Raw genomic sequence first — 22,720 nt, 5'->3', positions numbered from 1 at the left:
CCCGGGACTAAAATTTTTTATTACGTTTATTTATTTTATTGTGTGCACCTGCCCCAAGTGTGTGTGGAAATCAGAGGACAACCTGTGAGAGTTGGTTCTCTTCCCACTATGTGAATCCTGGAGATTGAACTCAGGTTGTCAGGCTTGGTGGCAGGAGTTTTACCTGCTGAGCCATCTTGATGGTCCTGGACATTGTTTTGTTTTTATTTTAGATAGGGTCTTTCTATGTATTCTTGACAGTCCTAGAGCTCACTATATAGATTGGTTTTGAACTCACATATATCCTCTAGCCTCTGACTCCCCAGTGCTAGGTTAGCAAATCCCAGAGATCCACCTGCCTCTGTCTCCCTTGAGCTGAGATCACAACAACCTGCCATGCCCATCTTTGACATGGATGCTGAGGTTCAAGCTCAGGCCCCCACCAATGTGCCATGCACTTTATTTACACTGAGCTGTCACCCCACCCCCACATTTGCTATTTTCTCATGTGCACATAACCAGACCCAAAGTGGTTTTTACCTATTACAGACAGGACCTTCTGACTTGCCATTCTTTCTAAAGGTATATATTTCTCACTTAAAATTCCATTAAAAGATTTCTTACATCCTTGTGAGGACTGAATGCCTAGGTTAACCAAGATGCAAAACCATGCCCAAATCAAACCCAAAAGAAAGCTTGCCAGGGAGCCAAAGGGCATGACTGTAAGGTCAGAGAGTACACAGTTGCCACATGTGTAGAAAGAGACTGGGGCAAGGGCTGGAGGTGAAGCCCAGTGGGTAGTGTTTGTTTAAAGTGAACCTTCACCATGCAATACCGTGTAAACCAGATGTAGTATGCACACCTGTAGTTCCATGAACTCCCTGTGTAGAGGAGACTGACCTGGAACTCCTGATCCTCCTCCTCTACCACACCTGTGCTGTGAGTACAGGTTTCTAGCTCCATATCTTGTAAGCACGTTTTGTTTTGTTTTTGTTTTGGCAAGGTCTCACTGTGTAGCACAGGCTGGTTGAGAACTTAAGGCAATCTTCCTGCTTCTGCCTCCTGGTATTGGCATGGCATACTATGCCTAGAACTTACTAATTTAGTTTCTCCTCTTGTGTCCACAGAACATTGAGTGTGGGGCAGGGAAGGCTGAGTTACCACTTTTTCCATCCTGAAGATGGTTGATAAGAGTATCTATATTATAGTGTTTATGGTCATCTTGGAAGAGCTTGTTTTTCAGAGCCTCCAAAGAGGGTGCCAGGCTATCAAAGTCTCAGTAAGTCTCAGAGACAATGCTAGCATCGGGGAAACACGCTCGGGGCAAGTCTGATGGCTTCTGCCTGTGTGATCTGAGCAGAAGAGGTGATGTGGAGTACACTTGCTGTCCAGCAGGGCTCAAATGGGGTTTGATGGATGTTATCTTGAGTTGTTGGTTGTATCTGCATGTATGCCTATACCCCTATCAAGATGTACATTTATGGAAGGAGGAGGGCCTAAACCTAATTTTGCTGTGATGTTTTATATATGATAGACATCTGTCAATATTTATTGCTATCTAAAGGATTGGGACTCCTGTAATAAAAACTTTATTATGAAGATCCTATTGCTTGATGGAGCTTTGTGGATATTGCAGTTTGATCAAGTCAATATATGAGAAGTTCCACTCATGAACTTTTCAACCATTTGTCTCCCATACATAGAGTTCTGATAGCATCAACATACAAACTGAAGTTACTCCCATGACCCAAGCATTATTACTGCCTATGCTTTGTAAATGGGAACACAAGGGACTGAGAACCAATGTTCTTTGTCTAAAGCCACAAGGAAGTGTGATAGAGCTGACATTGGAACCCAGGACAGCTGACCCAATGGGGGAAGGAACTCCCATATTTAGGTAGCACTACTTGACGAGGGTGACAAAAAGTTCACTTGGCCTCCTCTGATAGGAAAATCCTGGCATATAAGAACCGGCGACATGGTACAGTTTTCTCTGCAAAGCTCTTGGGGAGGATGTGCATGTCGACACTCTCCTGCTTCTCAACCATGTTGAGAAAGGAATCTGGATTCACAGAGGACCATTTTCTCTTGGGTTCCTGGCCTGTCTCCCTGCCTACCTGCCTGCCTGCCTGCTCACCTGCCTGCCTGCCTGCTCACCTGCCTTCTTGCAGAACACTGGGTCAGTCTCTCACCAAAGCCCTCCAACTAAGACCCTTTACAACCTCCTCTGCTCAAGGTCCCTCCACCTGGTCCTTCTCTACCATAGCACCATAGATGATCCCTCACCCACTCCAGGCCACCAGCAAAGACTTCTTCCCTTCCTTTCACAGTGCTGTTGTTTGGTAGCCTTTTTTTTTTCTTTTTTATGATTTTGCTCAGCCTGTTGTTAGCCTGCTGTGTTTGGAAATGGTAGATGATTAAACCTCCTGGCCAGGTGTAAACGCAACCTTTGTCATCTAAGGCTGAGAGAATTACCTTGCTGGACTACCTACCACCTCCCTGAAGCTCCTGAACTTTCTGCCTCCAGCAGATCCTCTCCCAGGGCTAAGGTCTGCAAAGCTTGGGTCCCCATGAACGACCGTCATGCTCTGAGCCCAGCCCAAGAAGTCAAGAGCCACATAGACCCTGAAGATAATCAAAGCTTAGGAATAAATCAATATCTCTTTCTCTCTCTCTCTCTCTCTCTCTCTCTCTCTCTCTCTCTCTCTTTCTCTGTTCTCTGTCTCTTTCATTTTGTGTTTTGTAATTTTTACCAAGAAAATAGCAAAATATGCAAATATGTAATCATTGACTAATATTTTAAACCTAAGAGGTTTAACATTTGCAGTAACATTCATTCCCTGGTCCCTCACTTTGCCTCAGTCGCCATCTGCAGTCTTCAGAGTTCACATGTCCACTTGCTGAGGCTTTCAAGTTCAACCATAGAAGCTATAGTCAGATAGACAAGCAAGAACAGGCTAATGAGCCCCTCAGCAGGATCAATCTACAAACCTTTTCTGTCAAGAGACCCTTTGGACCACACCATATCTGACCACAGGCTTGAAATTGGAGAGACCAAGCCAGAACCCCCAGGCTGGGATCTGCTATCCTAAAAGACAGAAAGTTCTGGATCAGCACTAAATGCTCTACTGGCAGCCCAGTGTCCAGGAGAAGCCACCAGAAGCCCTCTGTTGACTTTGTAAGGCCCAGTTCTCACCAACAGACCCGCATTTCAGGAAGGCTGGGGCTGAGCAAATACCACCAGGCAAGCACACTTTCTGTATGCATGTTCCCAAACTCCTGAGCCTGGCTGGTGCTCAAGGTGAGCTGAAGGCAGTGAAACCTGTTCTCACACAGCTTTTGTTTGTCACAGGCCTCTCTCAGGCATTCGATGACTGGATTTCTTTCTTTCTTTCTTTCTTTCTTTCTTTCTTTCTTTCTTTCTTTCTTTCTTTCTTTCTCTTTTTCTTCTTTTTTTTTTGCAATTAGAGCTAGAAGTAATAATCAAATTCAACTTCCTCTGTAGACAGTTAGCTAATGTTTGTCAAGAAATCAATCAAAATATGTTTAGTGGGTGTCAGTTCCCCTCTCCCAGCATAGCCCTGGGTAGTTCTGTGAGGGGTTTGGTCACCCCCCCAGCAGCAGCAAATGGAAGATCCATTTACAAACACTCTAAACCACTATTCCTGCCCTTGGAAATTTCCTTCAGGCAAAGAGGACAGGAAATAGGTAGAATCAAATAAGAGAAAGAAAGTGGGGTGTGGGGGAGTAAATGCTTTACTTTGTGCCTTAGTCAACGGATCACATGGCACTGTGAGCTTTGCAGAGGCTTTGGCATGAAATGACAAAATGGGAAAATGACATTTTGCCCAGCAATGGAATGGTGACATTTCCTTCAGCAGCAGCATGTGCAGTGTTCCAGGAAGGAGGCATCTCCGGGCTGGAGCAAGTCCTCGAATGGATGGTAGGTGGCAGGTTAAGTGGAGTTGATGAGTTCAGCCCATTGTGGGAAAGGAAGAGAGGAATGAAGGCCCCGACTGGAGACAGGTTTGGTTTTTTGGTTATTGGTTTTTTGGGGGGGGGGGTAGAATAAGAAAATATAACTCTCACCTTGCTGCCCTCAGGGAGGACATATTGATAAAGCCTGTTCTGTGACAAGCATTGTGCTGGGGTGGGACTCAACTATTCTTCCACCTGGAGACCAGTATGCAGGCTCACATGCGTAATTCGAACGTCAAGAGACTGAAGCAGGGGATCACTGTGAGTTGGAGACCAGAATGAGCTAAAACAGAATGAGCCCTTGTCTTAGGAGAAAGAGTGGAAATGAAGAGAAGGAAGGAGGGTGAGCAGAAAATATAACCCTGAGACTTGGGGGACCCACCATGAAGTAAACATACGTGCATGACAATGTCGTCTAAATGAGAAGGAGGAACATGGATATCAGAATTACTTACTTCTTTCTTTTGTTTAATGAGAGAGTCTCGCTATGTAGTCCAAGCTGCCCTCAAACTCCAGGTCCTCCAGGAACAGAAGACTGTTGGGCAACATCAAGGTGTAAAAACTCAGACACTCAGATATGGTTTTGTCCTGCAGAATTGTCTATGGCCTACCTAGAAGAACTGGTGGGAAACTTCAACTCCCAAATTTTGTCACTTCTCACAGACTCCTGATTTCTTTCTGATCATTATGGCTCAACTAGCATCTTATTAAAGCTTATCAGGGACACAACTGGATTGCTTCAGGGGTTCAGTAGGTACAGGTAACGGCTGCTAAGTTGGACGTCCTCATTCACTCCATTCAATCATTCTCTGACCCCTATATGCATGCTCTAGTGTGCACACTCAAATGTGTACACACACATACACACACATACACACACAGACATACACAGACATACACTCCCCCCCCACACACAGACATACACACAGAGAGAAACATACACCTGCACACATACATATGCACACAGACATACACACACACACAAATGCACACACCCACACACATACACACACACAGATGCACACACCCACACACATACACACACACAGATACACACACCCACACACATACACACACACAGATACATACACCCACACACATACACACACACACAGATACACACCCACACACAGATACACACACACAGACATACACACACACAGACACACACACACAGACATACACACACACACACAGAGAGAGAGACATATACACACAGACATAAATACACAGAAAGACATACACCTGCACACATACATACACACACAGAGAGACATACACACATAGACACACACACACACAGACATACACACACAGAGACACAGACGCACTCTCGCACACACACACATGCCCATGGGAAGACACCCTCAGACAAACACACAGGAAGACAGCTCCTGGTTTGTTTGGTTTGCTGCTGCTGCTGCTATTTGAATCAAAGTCTCACCTAGTTTAGATTCGCCTCCAGCTTGCTCTGCAGCCAAGGTTGACCTCGAATTCCCAGTACCCCTGCCTCAGCTTCAGAAGTTTTGGTTTCAGAGCTGTTACCATCACTTCTGGTTGGGACAGATTTATTTTTCAGTGTGTGTATCTGTGCGCCTGGTGCTCCAGGGCCGGAAGAGGGTGTTGGATCTTTTGGAAGTGGAATTGCAGATGGTAGTAATGCACCCTGTGGATGCTGGGAATCAAACCCAAGTCGTCTGAAAGAGCAGCCAGCGCTTTTAACCACAGAGCCCTGTCTTCAGCCCTGGGGCAGGCGTTGTATCATCTTCATCTCTTTTCTTTCCCCAGCATGGGAGCAGTGTGGAAGATCCCCTAGCTCACCTTGAGCTTCACAGAAAGCCTGCACTTTGCAAAGTGACAGTCAAGGGGTCAGCCTGCAGCATCCCCTAAAACGTGGCATTCTTAACATAAATGATAAAGGGGAGACTTCTCCTCTGGGAAGCACTTTCTTCACATGCCTTATTTTCTTCCCAAGTGCCTTCTTTCTCTTCATCTTAGTGCATAAAATCCATATTAAAATTATTAAATTCCAATTCTGTTTTAAAATGAAATATTATAATAGAGGGCTAACCTTAGCAGGAGAGTGCACAGCCTCTCAGCAGTCACAGAGCTCTGGGTTTGATCCCCAGTACAGTACTGAGTGACAATAATGATAATAAAAGGTTCTAGAAAAGGGACAAGGTATTTTATTAAGATTATTAAGATTTTTGTAGGGCCTTAATCAGTTGTTCTCTGGCAATCCCCTGCCTCAGCCTTCCTAGTAACTGAAACTACAGACAAGCACCACAATTTACCACAGCTTTTGGGGGAAGAGCAGGGTCTTATGTAGCTCAGGCTAGCCCCTAGCTTACTGAATAACCCCAAGTAAGCTTGGACTTCTGATCTTCCTGCTCCAATTCCTGGTGCTGGGATTAGAAATGCCTCGTTTATATAATACTCAGGATGGAACCTAGGGCTTCATCAAGTTAGGGAAACGCTCAGCCACCTAAGCTGCATCCTGACAAGGGATTTTATTACATATGAAGAATCTGACACACACTGGTAGGCATTTAACAACTATTCTTCAAGGGAATTTCTGTAGCATTGACACTAGAGCCTGTGTGAAATGTTCCAAAAAGCAACACATAGTGCCCACCCACAAAGTATGGCTGTCTAGTAAGAACTACAGGTGTGTGTGTGTGTGTGTGTGTGTGTGTGTGTGTGTGTGTGTGTGTGTGCATGTGTGTTGGGGGGCACGTTTTAAATCCTAATACTTGGGAGGCAGAGGCAGGGCATCTCTGAATTCAAGGCCAGTCTAGTCTACAGAGTGAGTTCCAGCACAGTCAATACTAAGTGGAGAAACCTTGGCTAGGAAAATAAAACAAGACAAGGACTGCAGACATGTGCACACAGTATGATAATGTGACTGCCATCCTGGAGGAAAAAGGCCAGACACATAAAAGGAATCTCACTGCTGTTTATTTTATTATGTGTATTAAGGGTCTCGCCTGCTTGTATGTATGTATGTATGTATGTATGTATGTATGTATGTATGTATGCATGTATGTATAGCATCTGCATGCAGTGCCTGTAGAGGTCAGAAGAGGGCATTGGATCCCCTGGAACTGGAGTGTGGAAGGTTGTAAGCTGCCACATGAGTGCTGGGAACCAAACCTGACTTTTTTGGAAGAGCATGGAATGCTCTTAACTGCTGAGCCATCTCTCCAGCCACACAGGAAGGGCTCTTTATAAAGAGCAAAAGTTCCTTACAAAGAACAAAGGGCAAGGGGACATGAGGCTCAACACAACACAGGGATGGGGTGCCAAGCCAAGCACTCCAACCTTTATCTGGAAGACAGCATGAAGCCACTGTGCAGTTGGAAACAACTTGACATTATCGAGTTTCCAAAACATGACATCCTCCCAAAAGCTGTGGTAAATTGTGGTGCTTGTCTGTAGTTTCAGTTACTAGGAAGGCTGAAGCAGGGAATTGCCAGAGAACAAACGATTAAGGCCCTACAAAAACTTAATAAAACACCTTGTCCCTGTGCAAGTACATTCTGGAAAGGTCATTGTGGCAGCTGTACAGATATTAGCTTAGTTAAAGAAGACTGGGAGAGGGTGAGCCAACTGGGAGGACATTGCAAAAGCCTAGGTAACAGCTGCTGGTTCTCTAAAATAAGGGAGCATCGGAGTGGGACAGAAGCAAAGCACAGCTTCAAGTGCTGCTTCCAAAGTGATCATACTCTGCTGGAACTGACCTAATCCTGGAGGCACAAGAGAGGAGGATGTTGGGGTATTCCCTGGTTTTGTGTTTGGTAGCCTATAACACTGACACGCTGTGTGCCCTTGAGCAGATTTCTCAACTTGTCTCAGCTCCAATCTTCATGCAAGTTACAGAGAATTGTGTGTAGTCTATGGACGGGTAAGGGGTGCCTGGGCATGCCCTACAACCTGGGTTTCCACATTAGCAAGACCACTGAGCATGTGTGTCCTAGACCCACCAAAATCTTCTTCCACTGTCACACAGAGGGCTTTCACCTGCATCTCCCCAGAAGGAGCTGCACAGATTTCTTCCTGGGTCTTCAAAGTGGGACTGAAGATAATGCATCCCAAGGATGCCAGAATAGTTTACACTCAGTCCTGACGGCAGCCTTGGGTCTTACGCTGGCTTCAGGAGGCTTCGGCTTGGTACCATTGTTAACAATCAAACCCTGAGCCCCTGGAAAGATGTCTGTGGGACCCCCCTTCCCTATCCAGTGGGTGCCATTTAACAATGAGAGATGTTGCTTCCTGCCACACGCTACATGTCTTCTGTGAAGTAAGAGCTTTCTGTAGCCCTCTGCTGACTCATCCCCACAAACTCCAGCAGAAACAGTCCACACTCTGCTGACTTACTAAGGCGTAGGCATTGTAAATGTCTTTATGTTTAACAGGCAATGCTAGAACAATCGAACAGCTGTGTGCCAAAACACTGAAGTGAGGCTTAAACAACGGACCATTCAGAAAGTTTAACTTGAGCCAGTCATGGTGGTGTACACCTTTAGTCCTAACACGTGGGAGGCAGAGGCAGGCAGATTTCTATGAGTTTGAAGAGAGCATGGTCTACATAGTGAGTTCCAGGATAGCCAGGGCCACAGAGTGAGACCTTGTCTCAAAAACAAAAAATTTAACTTGGTAGGATCACAAACATAAACGCAAAGCCTACAACTACAAAACTTTTAAAAACAAAAATTTCTGTGTCCCTTGGTTAGGCAAAAAACAAAAAAACGAAACAAGACAACAACAACAAGAAAACCTTAAGTAAGACACGAAAAGCACAAATCACTTTTTTAAAAATAAAGTTTATAGATTGAAACTCATTACAACTTAAAACATGTTCTTTCAAAGATGTAGTTAAGAGAATAACGAGGGAAATCCAGACTGGGATGAGATGTGATAAAGAAATAGCAATTTTTAGAAATCAAACAACTTAATTTAAAAAATGAGCAGGACATTAGGAGCAAACACAGGTCTCACAAAGGACCCAGGTTCGATACCCAGCACCAGTGCGGGGTATTTCACAAGCACATATAACTCCAGCTTAGGGGGATCCCACCTACAGCCTCTTTGGACTCCTGCACTTACTCTCACAACCCTACACACAGACTGAGCATATAACATAAATAAGAACAAGAAAAGAGGGGTTGGAGAGATGGCTCAGTGGTTAAGAGTACTGGCTGCTTTTCCAAAGGACCTGGGTTCAATTCCCAGCACCCATGTGGAAGCTCACAACCATCTATAACTCCATTTCCAGGGGATCGAAATCCTCACACAGATAGGTATTCAGGCAAAACAACAATGCACATAGAAGAAAAATAATTTTTTTAAAAATAGAACAAATCCTTAAGAAATGAGCAAATATATAAACAGATAACCTATTTTAAAAGGTAAATAGATGAAAAACCAGTATATTAAAAGAGATTAAGCACCCACAGTCAGCAGAGGAATGCAAACGGAAACCACGGTAGATACCTATTGGTAATTGATTCAAGTGGGGGTAAGAAGACAAGAAAGAGGTAAGTCCAATGAGAATGCAGAGGGACAGACATTCCTCCATACTGATAGCAAGAGCAGAGTGTGTAAGCAATCCCACTATAGGGAATGTGTCTAAGACTAATGTTAATGTTCACAAGAAACATGTATAAGAATATTTGTGGCAGTATTCACAGCAGTAAAATAAAAACTGTCACCAATTCAACTAATAGATCAAAAATACTGTCCAGTGATCTGGAGAGTTGGTGCAGTATCTAAGAGTACACTTCTCTTGCAGAGGATCTGAGGTCTGTTCCCAGCACCTGGCGGCTGGCTGTAACTGCAGCTATAGGGGGTTTCAGAGCGTCTGACCTCCAGGGGAACAACACACATGCACATACATACATGTGCACATAACCCACATAACCATACACAGGGACACCTAGTTAAAACTTCTTAAATACTGAGGCTGGAGTTTAAGTTTAGAGTTTTCAAAGCCTACTTTTAATGATGGTTCTTAGATGCTTTACCCTCCTCTCTAGCCCACCACCCACCGGAGGCAGTGGAAAAGAAAGGTTGTTAGGATATGGGGTGGTGGGCCTGTTTAGAAATGGTTCTATGGAGCAACTCCCATCTGTGTTGTCAGGAAATCAGCAGTTCAGTTCACAGGTCAGCAGCAGCAGCTCGATCCACTCGTAAACACTTCACGGATGTACCAACAGTCCAGTTCAGTAGTGTTGGGACAGCAGCAGTGGTGGTGACACAACCTAGCAGGAACAGCCAGGCCTCAGCAAATCAGCACAGGTCAGCAGGAGGGAATAGGACCACCAGGGATGCCAGGAAAAGTTCTCAGCTGTGCCTCTCTCAACAAAGCCAAGATCAGCAAAGACAGGAAACCAAGAAGCATTGCAAAGCTAGCTATGCAAGCAAGCCAAGTCCAACCTCCATCACTGTCCATTGAGTCCTATTTATACCCTCCAAACATCACTGTCCTTCATGGGTCTCACCTCACCACATGTCTTGCCTCAGCCCATGAGTCTGTCTTAGCGAAACACCACATGAGTCTGTATCAGCTGACGTCACTCTGCCAATCAGCCCAAGACAAAGGAAGAGGCAAGAGGCCTCCAGAATACCACCCGAAGTTTCGTGGTGTGGTTCTCTCTATGGAGTTAGGACAAATTGGGCTCAACAATGCAATGTAAGGCTAACCAATACGTGCATGTCCTTGGTGAAGAATCATTCATCACATGTCCTTTCACATGCTTACTTTAGCAAAACATTCTTTCACCTGTGTCTGCTTCGGGAAAACACTCCTTCACATATTTGCCCAGCAAAATGTCATCTGACACAAGCAAACTTTCCAAAGAACCCTTAAGCTGCCACTTGACTGGAGAGATGACCCAGCAGTTAAGACAGCTTACTGTTCTTCCAGAGGACAGGAGTTTATAACCACGGGAAACTCAGAGCTTCAGGGAATCCAGACACCCTCTCTGACCTCTGAGGGAATTTCCACACATAGGGCACCCCCACCATACACACATACACACACACATACAATGCTGTGGTACATCCATACAATGAAATACTACTTAGCAATTAAAAAGGTGAAACTATGAATGAAAGCGAGGCAGTGAATGAATCCCAGGTGCATTATAACAAGTTTTATCTTTTATTTTTATTTTTTGTTTTGTTTGTTTGAGACAGCAGTTTTGTGTGTATCCCTGGGTATCCTGGAACTCACTCTGAAAACCAGGCTGCCCTCACACTTCCTTCCCAAACGCTGAGATTAACAATGTGTGCCACCATGCCCGGCTTCCATATTTTTAATTAATTAATAATTAATAGGTTTTAAAAACCTAGACTCAAGAAGCCCCATCACAGAAAATTCCATCAATATTATGCCCTAGAAATGCCAAAACTATAGAAATAAAACACAGGGCACTAGTCTCCAGGAACTTATCATAGAGTTCACCTTGGCTGAAGAAAGATGTGAGGGAACTTTTAGGGCTGACAGAAATGTTTGTCTTGACTATAATGTTAGAATCATAGGATCAGGCCTTCATGGAACATGGACTAGTGCTTCCTATATACACTACACACTAATATACTATTAATATAATATAATATTTCAAAAGGAATAAGCCAGATCTGGGGAGATGCTCAGTGGGGAAAGCAGTGCAAGCCTGATGGCCTGAGTTTGATCACAGAACCCACACAGAAAGACAGATGCCCTAAGGAGTGTCTGTAATCCTAGCCCTCCTACACTGAGACAGGAGGTGCTGATAGGAGCATCTGATCCTCCAGAACCTCATGGGCCAACTAGCCTAGAGTACATAGCACAGCAGTAAACAAGAGACCCTGACTCAAAGAAGATGAGGGGCAAGGACCAACAGCCAAGGATGTCCTCTGGCTTCCACACATGCACATGCGCACCCCCATACACATCATGCGCATGCACACAATGTATAAAACATGCAAAAGCATGCCAGATGTTTTCTTTATGTCTTCAACACATGCTTGTGTACACTGCTCATCAGTCAGTCTACCCACATCACATTTGCCAATCAAGTTTATTCTCTCTGCACTACAGGACAAAGGAGATGGGAGCCTAAGAGCAAACACGGCAAGCCCAGCACAGGTCACTCTTTGTAGATCTGTGCCTCTCCTCAGCCCATAGTTCACTCTCTACCCCTCCTTATTCATAGATGTGCACATACATACACACACAGAACACACTTAGTGACCAAGGGATGGCTTTGCAGCCCCAGCACTTGAAGACTCAGTTGCTGGAGCTGTGAGCAGGCACAGGCTTTGTCAAAGGCCAATTGGTACAGAAAAAAAATTGCTAACTTTGCTCAAACACCCATAGTCAGAACCCGTGTCAGGGGTGTCAGGCATGTGGCACACACAGGCTGTAATACCAATGCTACAGAGTAGGAGATAGTGGGACCATGGGGCTCACTGGCCAATCAGACTAGCCTACCTGGTGAGTTCCAGGCCACTGAGAGACTTAGTCTAAAAAGCAGGTGAAGAGCATCCAAAGACAATATCAGAGGCTATCTACTGGTCTACACACACACACACACACACACACACACACACACACACACAGAGAGAGAGAGAGAGAGAGAGAGAGAGAGAGAGAGAGAGAGAGAGAGAGAGAGAGGTGGGGGAGCAGGAGAAAATAAATGGCAGCTCTGTCTATCTCATAGCTGTTAAGAACTTAAATGGGATGACTTACATGCAGCCATCAGCCTGGTTCCTGGCCTTTTGAGAGCTATACTGTGGACTCTTTCTGCTGTCTACTACGAACTCATATGTTGAAGTCCTATCTCTGAAGCTAGGGTCTGCAAAGAAATAGTGTGATGGTAACTTTTATTTTCCTGCAATAATTGTCATCTCAGAGGCTGACTGCCTCTGTCTGCTAACCTACTCCTAGCCCTGGAAGCTTCTAGCCTCCATACAATCTTATATATGTTATGTATGTTTTCAGCCTCTGAATAAGCTCCACCTTTCCCAGTTCTTTCTGAGCTCTGGCCGGCTGGTCAACTCAACTGTTCTGACTCACTCTTCTCCAAGATGACTGATTCAATTGGGCTTCTCTCTGACCTCTGACCGAATTGCTCTGCTTGTCCTCATACTAACTTTGATCTGTTTTGATCTTCTGGCTTCTTCTCATACTCTGGCTCATTCTGTCTTCAACTGTTGTGATGGTTTGTATATGCTCTGCCCAGGGAGTGGCACTATTAGAAGATGTGACCCTGTTGGAGTAGCTGTGACCTTGTTGGAGTAGGTGTGTCACTGTGGGTGTGGACCCTCATCCTAGCTGCCTGAAAGTCAGTCTTTCATTCGGATGAAGATGTAGACCTCTCAACTCCTCCTGCATCATGCCTGCCTAGGAGCTGCTTTTCTTCCTGTCTTGATGACACTGGTAACCTCTGAACCTGTAAGACAGCCCCAATTAAATGTTGTTATTTATAAGATTGCCTTGGTTGTGGTGTCTGTTCACAGCAGTAAAGCCCTAACTAAGACAGAAGTTGGTACCAGTGTAGTGGGGTATTCCTATGACAACCTGACCATGTTTTGGGGAGGACTGTGGAAGGACTCTGGAACTTTGGGCTAGAAAAGCCATTGGGATGTTAAGAGCTCTGTGGGATCTTGGAAGATAATTTTGAGAACAGTGAAAATGATGGAGGCCTGGCTTGTGAAATTTCAGAGGGAAAATTAAAGACTATTTTCGGGGCTGTTGCTGTTTTGATTTTGAAGATTCCATGGTTTTGGTTAGCTGGGGATGAAGAATCAGCTGTGATTAACAAGATACAAGAATTACTAAAGTGAAACACTTGCATTACTGGGACTATTGATGCTGGTCAGTTGGAGCTAAGAAATTAGTGGTGATTAAGAAGAGACCTGCATCATTGAGATAAAATCTTCTGAGAAGTGTTTTCTGAGAGCACAAAGAGGCTGTGTTCCAGAGATAGCCAAGATTGTACCTCATGCTGTGGCTGGACTTGGTAATGTGTAAGAGTCACCCTGGTGGTACTGGTTTTGAAGGCATGAAGGGGTCATGAAGAGCAGCTGAAGCCTGATACTGTGAGAGGCCATGGACGGCCATTGGTGAAGGTGCAGCCTCAGTTGCAATTGATGGCCCAGGACTGAAGGGGTCATGCAAAGGAGCTGAGGCTTGGCACTATGAAGAGAGTCTATGAGAGGCTATTGGTGAAGCCTAGTTGCGTCAGAAGACAGCAGTGTTTTAGAGATGCCAGTACCATGAGATGACCACCAAGAGCAGCAGCAGCCATGGAGTATAGGCATCTTGAGCCTAGAAGACAAGGTGTGTGCTACAAAGAGCAGAGCTGGAGAAGAGACCCAAGCCCTTGGAGGAGCCCAGAAGATCATGAGTGGATCCCAGACACTGACAGTTCGAGTTTGATTTTGCTTTAGATTGTGACTGTGCCCTGATATTTTTCCCTCTTGAAGTAAGAATTTTAGTGGAGCCCACAGTTAAGAGACTTTGCATTGTAAAAAAGACTTTGAATTTTAAAAGATATTGGATATTTCAAAGGGATTGAATATATATACACATACACACATATTAAGATTTTTAGATCTTAATATATATATAAAGACTTTTAAAGTTATTTAGATCTTGGGATTAATAAGAAAGTAAGGGTTAAGGCTTAATAGTGATGGATGTGTTTGTGTAAAGTTGACAAGGGGTCAGTTGTACTGGCTGGTTTTGTGTGTCAACTTGACACAAGCTGGAGTTATCACAGAGAAAGGAACCTCTTTTGAGGAAATGCCTTCATGAGATCCGCTGTAAGGCATTTTCTTAATTAGTGATCAAGGGGAGGGCAGAGCCCATTGTCGGTGATACCATCCCTGGGCTGGTTGTCTTGGGTTCTATAAGAAAGCAAGCTGAGGAAGCCAGGGGAAACAAGCCAGTAAATAACATCCCTCCATGGCACTGCATCAGCTCCTGCTTCCTGACCTGCTTGAGTTCCAGTCCTGACTTCCTTTAGTGATGAACAGCAAAGTAGAAAGTGTAAGCTGAATAAACCCTTTCCTCCCCATGACCATGCTTCTTGGTCTGACTAAGATACCTGTGTCTAGCCTGTTCTCTCTTCAATGTATCTCTGTGCCTCTGTACCTCTGTACCTTTCTACCTCTCTACCTCTCTCTTGTACCTGTCTCTGTACAACTGTTTTGGTAAAACTGCCTTCTTTCTCTGCACTGCCCCTCATGTAACTTCCCTTTCCTCTCTCTTCTCATGAGAGTTGGGCACATCCTATTCCATCAAATCTTTCTCTGATTCATCACTTTGTCTGCTACTCAATTAAACATCAGTTTCAAACATGAGTGCTTCCTTCTACAAACTAACTTTACCTTTGTGTTTGGAAATAAAGGTGTATGCTAAGGATCTGTCTGTATTCCAGTCAGAGGGTTTAAGCCACACCGCAACTAGAAACAGTTTTGTTTTGTTGTTTTGTTTTGTCTTGTTTTGTTTTGTTTTCAGTAAATAACACAGTCTTGGGATTCACAGTATGACCAAATGCTCTGCAATAGTAGTGTGTTAAAAATAAGTCCATTAAGTTGAATTCTGTTCAAGATCACTGATGTCATTACAGAAAGGGATCAGGACACACACACCACACAGGAAGGATCACATGAGGCTGATGGAAAAGATGCCCTAGGCTAAGGAGAGGGCCCTCAGAGGAACCCAAACCCCTCAACACTGTGGTTTTGAACTTCTAACCTGGAAGGAGTTACAAGTTTGTGATTTAAGTCATCCAGTCCTTGTCACAGTAACCCTCTCACATCTGTCAAGTAGAACCCATTACATATTTCTCAATGTAACCAAATAATAAAATGTACAAGCAATTAAAATTTGTGCTCCATATGTATTTACTGACATATAATATTGAATATTATATTGAATATTGAAGTGAGAAAAACAGGCTATTAAATAATACATATAGAAAGGCACCATTTTATTTGCATGTGTATAAATAAAGGATAGAGAACATGTTTTTGTTTTGTTTTGTTTTCTGATGGTGCTGGATGTCAGGAAGGAGCCTGGAGGAATTAGACAAATGCTCCACTACTGATCTACATTCCCAGCTATCATTTATTTATTTAGAGATTTTTATAGTTATTATTGGTATTAACTTAATGTCTCACTATGTAGCCCAGGCTGGCCTGGAACTCTTTACTTATACCAAGATGTATTTTGAAATCGGGCAATCTTCCTGCCTCAGCCTCCCAAGAGATTTATAGCAGGAATCGCCATATCCTGCCTGCTGAGCCACTAGATTTTGTTTTTAGGAAAGGTCTTACTATGTGTCTTTGTCTGGCCTAGAACTCCCTATGTAGATCAGGCTGGCCTTGAATTTACAGAGATCTGACTGCCTATGTCTCTGTTGGAATTGAAATCACAATCCACAACTATTGAATTTTTGAGACAGGACTTCACTGTGTAGCTCAATCTGACCTGAAAGAACTCATTACATACCCTAGGCTGTCTACTTGCCTCCACTACCCAGTGTTGGGATTCTGGACTTACTACATTGCACCTGCTGATAGTCCTACAGGAAGAATCATGCAGAATTCTTTTTAATTTTTGTTTAACTGAAATCTCTGATTCTTCTTCCATGAACAATGAGCCATACTCAGAGTATATGTGCCCTTGGTGATGGGCAATTCATCTCAACCCAATAAAACCAAACCAGTTCATTCTAGAAATCTCATTTATGACTGAAGCTTGCAAGGCAGATTCTAAATTAATCTCCCTCATTCTCCTCCATGCTACCAGTAGAACACACACACACACACACACACACACACACACACACACACACACATACACACACACACACAGAGGCTGTATACACAATGTGCCATGCTCCAGGGCCTGGAGCAGCCTGCAAGCCATTCAGATTCACCCAGAGATTAATGACTTCAAAAAGCACTTGCCAGGAACTCTTCAAAGCTGGAAACAGAAGCCAGGAGCATTAAATGGAAATAAATACGATTAACAGAGGCCTATGTTTTCCAAGAACTGCTCACCAGGGAGCCCATCTACAGCCCCCATGTCACCAGGGAGCCCATCTACAGCCCCCATGTCACCAGGGAGCCCATCTACAGCCCCCATGTCACCAGGGAGCCCATCTACAGCCCCCATGTCACCAGGGAGCCTATCTACAGCCCCCATGTCACCAGGGAGCCCATCTACAGCCCCCATGTCACCAGGGAGCCCATCTACAGCCCCCATGTCACCAGGGAGACCATCTACAGCCCCCATGTCACCAGGGAGCCCATCTATAGCCCCCATGTCACCAGGGAGCCCATCTACAGCCCCCATGTCCTGGAGGAACAACAAGTTGCCCAGCAACCTGCCACAGGAACCTGATTGGGCAGGACCACCAGCCTACATCAGGGAGTTTCTTCAACAATATAACAATATTTGGAGATTTTCAAGTTACAATCAAATAAGCCCAGCAAAGAACTCACAGAGCTGGTGATGTTCATGGCACAGATTGGCCACTGCTACCCGGAGCATCTCAGTAACTTCCCTCAGGAGCAGAAGGACTGCTTTCCTACAACCACACTGTCTTAGATCCAGATCTCCACGTGACATTTTTGCAAAGCCTTGATCTGACTGAGGAGTAAGAATCTCATCAATCCATCTTCCTTGAGCTTCTGCACTGCCATGACAAGCTCCCGCAGAAGACTCTGTACACACATATTGTGACTGACATCATGAACATCAACGCCAAACACAAGAACAACAAAGTGAACGTGATGCTGCAGAACTTCATGTACACCATGTTGAGAGACAGCAATGAGACCACAGCCAAGACGTCTTTGGAGGTGACGATTGAACTCTGCAGAAGGAACATCTGTCTGGAATGATGTCAAAGCAGTCAATGTTATCACAACCACATGTTTCTCCAAGATCACCAAGATATTAGTTGCTGCTGTGATGTTCTTCCTCAGGAAAGATGAGGAAGAGAAGCAAGACAGTGACTCAGAATCTGGGGACGACAGGCCCACAGCGAGAGACCTGCTGGGGCAATATGCCACGGGAAAGGAGGGCTCCAAAACCAAGAAGCTGGAAAAGGTCGTGGAAGTGCTGAAGAAACAAAAGAAGAAAAGGAAACCAGAAGTGTTTAACTTTTCAGCTATTCACTTGATTCATGATCCCCAAGACTTTGCAGAAAAGTTTCTGAGGCAGCTAGAGAGCTGTAAGGAGAGGTTTGAAGTGAAGATGATGCTCACACACCTCATCTCCAGATTGATGGGGATTCACGAGCTTTTCCTCTTCCACTTCTACCCTTTTGTGCAAAGGTTTCTGCAGCCCCACCAGAGAGAAGTCACAAAGATCCTTCTGTTTGCCAACAAGCCTCTCATCACCTGGTGTCCCCAGAAATTATTCAGCCATTGCTCATGACAGTGGCCAACAATTTTGTTACTGACAAGAACTCTGGGGAAGTTATGACTGTAGGAATCAATGCTATAAAAGAAATCACAGCTCGATGTCCTCTGGCCATGGCTGAAGAACTTCTTCAGGACCTGGCTAAGTATAAGACACACAAAGATAAGAACATAATGATGCCTACCAGAACTTTGATCCATCTCTTCAGACACCGAATCCTCAGATGTTGCAGAAGAAGTTCCAGGGTAAATCCACCTAAGCCTCCATCAAAGCAAGAATACAAGAATATAGAGAATTAGATGCTAAAGATTACATCCCAGGAGCAGGGGTTCTAGAACTTGAGGAAGAAGAGGATACAGAAAATGGTGAAGATGGATGGGAAAGTGCCATCCTCAGTGAGGAGGAGGAGGATGGTGAGTGGGTTGATGTGCACCATTCTTCTGACAAGGAGCAGCAAGCAATTGCCAAGAGTTGGACAGCATGTCCATGGAGGAGTGGAAGGACAAATCTGCAGCCATCAGCACCAGTGGGGTTTTAACGTAGGATGGCGTCCAGACACTCCGCATGGCCCACATGAAGAAGGAAATGGATGCTGCCCAGTGAAAGCCCAGAGAGCGAAATACTTGGAAACTGACAGTGATGAGGAGTCCAGGGGGAAATTACTGTCTCTTTGGGACATTGAACACCTTCATAAAAAGCCCGTCTGACAAGGAGATGAGACTAACGACCACAATGGCTGGAAGGACAGACCGAAAGGAGTTTGTGAGGCAGAAAACCAAAACAAACCCAGTTTCCAGTTCCACAAATAAAGAGAAGAAAAAGCAGAAGAACTTTATGATGACACAGTATAGATAGTCAGAATGTCTAGTCAAGAACAGCACGCTCCTTCTGGGAGAAGCAGCTGGCACTGTGAGATGCGCCTCTGAAAAAGAGGAAAAGAATGAAGTAATTTATCAGCACGCTATCTATTTCCTGCCCAATGCTATGAATTAGCATGCCTAAAATTAGTAAATACTTGCTTACATTAAAAAAGAAAGAAAGAAAGAAATACTTAGTTGATTGGTCTCTTCCCTGCCTCTCAAAGGGCAATCTACTTCCTGAACTGTCATCATCGTCATCTGACCTCTAGAAGCCAGGATTATTTGAGTGTCCGGGTTCAGGGCTGGGGCGGGAAATCTCTAAGGATCACCTTGTCGTTGTTCTGCTATGTGCTGCTGCTGTGTGTGTGTGTGTGTGTGTGTGTGTGTGTTTTTTTTTTTTTTCTTGTGGAGTGTCTGTGGGGAGAGCAGAAGTCATAGCCCGTGGTATGTGCATGCTGGCTCAAACCCATTGTGACGCATGCCAGCCAGAGACTGCTCCTATCGCCTGCTCACCTGACCAATTCTCCTGTCTACTAATTCCCTAGATGTCTAGTTCACCTTTTACTATGTTGATTTTAAAACAAAGCCACTGTCTCTGCCAGGAAATATTTAGTGAGGTTCTAGAATGCGTCAGAGCCTGTGTCAGAGCCAGGGAGCAAACCAAGATAATGTAGGACCTGATTCCCATTGTCAAAAAAGGGGCCATTGTATAGACAAAATGTAAACAGTGCTGTAAGATATGGATACAGTTGTCACAAAGGTGTGGATTTTCTGTTTTGTCTTTTTTTAGGGGTGTGACTTGTATAGGTGTCATGTCATGAATGTGGGAGTCAGAACAGCCCGCAGGACTCTATTCCCTCCGCTATGTGTGTTCCAGGAATCAAACTCTCTCCCCAGAACTTTCTTTCAGTTTTCAAGACAAGGCCTTGCTGTGGAGTCCACACTGGTCTCACGCTTGTGGCGGTCATCCTGCCTCAGTCTCTTGAGTGCTGGCATGACAGGCTTTTCCTGAGCATCAAGTGAGACCAGTGGGTGGGAGCCATAAAGCTACGATGGCACTGGCAAGTTTGCGTGTGTGTACCTAGAGATCTGCCAGAAGCGGGCCCCGCATCGCCCACGAGGGCTGAGATTACAGCCGTGAAGGGCAGAGAGATGCATTCTAATATTTTTCTCTTCTTCCCCGTACTATTGTCGATAAAGTGAAGAATTCTCGAGGCAGAAACCAGAGGGATGTGACCATTTGTGTATTTACGCCAGTTTTCCATTTTTCCAATCAAGCTTTCTCTCACATTCCCACCTTCATGGATAGCTTCCAGAGCTGTCACCATTCACCCAGTTCTGAACTTTGGACGAAGTGCCCATGTTCATATGCAAAGACAGGGACGTTTTAAAGGGTGTCCCAGGCTCTCCCAACAGCTCCTCTGTTATTGGGACAAGTCTTACAGTCTATAGTGGATTTGCTATTCCTCATGGAATCCTGGCCTATGTGGAAACCACACTCTGAGAATCACAAGGAATGTGTGTCTATGATCCACAATTTTACGTGACTTTCTTCCCTTTTTTTAATCCTTCCTTGGTGGTTTTGTTGTTGGCTCAGAGCTCACTCACTGTGAAGTCCAGGCTCTGCACAAAAATCACAGGAATCCTCCTGCCTCAGCTTTTGCTGAAGCCATAGGCCGTTACACCCACCAGTTTTTCCTTTTTTGTGGTATGGAGATGGAACCCAGGGCCTTTCACATCCAAGATGATGCCCCCACCACTAGCCACACTACTTCCTGACCTGTGTTGCTTTTCTTACCCCCTATAGTCCTGAGGGGTTTTAAGGAGAAATCCCCAGCTGGCCCTAACCCCTCCAGGTCCATCTTCCTAATATGAAATGGCATGGGCTGGTGATAGATGTGTACTATAATCTAATTGCTGGGGCCAGGAGACAAATCACAGCCCCAGAAGTGCTCACTGGGGAACTCTAACTAAAAGAATGCTTGACCTTCTGTGCTGGGAAAACTGGCCTTACCATCTCATCAAGTCTAGTTTTCATTCTCCCACTAGCAACTAAAGACACTTTCTTCTGAGATTTTCCACAAGTTATTTCATCTACCCAGAATGCCTTGTTTCTTCTTTCTAACACCTTGTCTTTCAATGTCTGACTGAGAGTGTTCTCTCTAAGCACACACTCCAAACACAGCCTCTCCCCCTAGCACACCCGGCCTCACATTCCTGGAAGGTTCACATGCACCAAATTCACTATGAGCAATGACTCAAACGTATCATTCATTCACATGGATACAGGGGATTGCATTGATTATGCAAGTCTTACAAGGGAAGATTATTATCCCATAAAAGGGATGCTGGGTACGATGTTGAATGTCTGCAGTCCCTGCAGTAAGGCACATTGCCACACGTTTGAAGGTAGTCTGAGCTACAGTGAGACCCGGTCTCAAAATGGGAGCAGAGGATCTAGAGAGGTTAATAGTATTTGCTACTCTTCCAAAGGATTCAAGTTTGGCTCCCAGCTGTACCAGAAGATGTGACATCCTTTTTCAGCCTCTGAATGCACACATATACACATACATACTCAAGCACACACAGGGACATGCACATATTAATAAAAAACTTGAAAAAAATTAAAAATCACAAGGATTTAAAATATGTTTATGCTAAGGATATATCTCAGTTTGACAAACTTCTCAAGGACCAGGGTTTGATCCCAGCAAAAAAGAAAAACAAAAGAAGAGACAAGAAAAAGAGAAAGAAGAAAGAAATTGTCTTAATCACACCTGGAATAAGGATTTAAAGTATACAGGCCCAGCTGTAAAAGCAGACAGTGCCTGTGTGTGTGCTGGGGACTGGGGAGGCTTTGCCTGTGTGTGTGTTGGCACTGGGGAGGCTTTGCCTGTGTGTGTGCTGGGCACTGGGGAGGCTTTGCCTGTGTGTGTGCTGGGGACTTAGGGAGGCTTTGCTTGTGTGTGTACTGGGAACTGGTGGGGGAGGGGGGTGCCAGTGTTCCTTGACTGCTTTATAAGAACTCCACAAGAATGCATGGTCTTTACCCCTGGTTTACAGATGAGCAAACCCAAGCCTAAGCCCACACAGCTAACACCAGTAAGGATGTACTTTATATCCAGGCTGGTTGTTTTAAAATGCATGTCTGTAACCATGGCTGCATGGAGGTATAGCTTCAAAGTTCATCCTATCTTTTGAACCTCAATAATAATTTACACTTAATTTATTGCTCTGTGAGAGATAATAAGTTCTTTTATCTCATGTTGGCTTTGTCTCCACAGCAAAACCACATGTCTTTTCATTGATTTTCTCCTTTAACAAGCATTATTAAAAGTTGACATTTGACCAGTCTTTCTGAGGCTGGGAGGATTGGAGTGATGAGGGGCTCATGCAATAGAGGGTAACACACCCCTGTTTTATACACTGGAGTCACTCACAAAAGTTAACAGGAGTTCAGAATACAACAGGCCCT

At 44.6% G+C, this 22,720-nt stretch overlaps 1 pseudogene; it reads left to right on the top strand.

Annotated features, from left to right (window-relative positions):
• Positions 1–17,309: 17,309 nt before the first annotated feature.
• Sdad1-ps2 (SDA1 domain containing 1, pseudogene 2) lies at positions 17,310–19,334 on the top strand (annotated as a pseudogene).
• The last annotated feature ends 3,386 nt before the right edge of the window (positions 19,335–22,720 follow it).

The sequence above is a fragment of the Rattus norvegicus genome, chromosome 18 (assembly GCF_036323735.1).
Source record: "Rattus norvegicus strain BN/NHsdMcwi chromosome 18, GRCr8, whole genome shotgun sequence".
Lineage (NCBI taxonomy): Eukaryota > Metazoa > Chordata > Mammalia > Rodentia > Muridae > Rattus > Rattus norvegicus.
The sequence above is the reverse complement of the archived record's forward strand: the minus strand, read 5'-3'. Positions and strand labels throughout refer to the sequence as shown.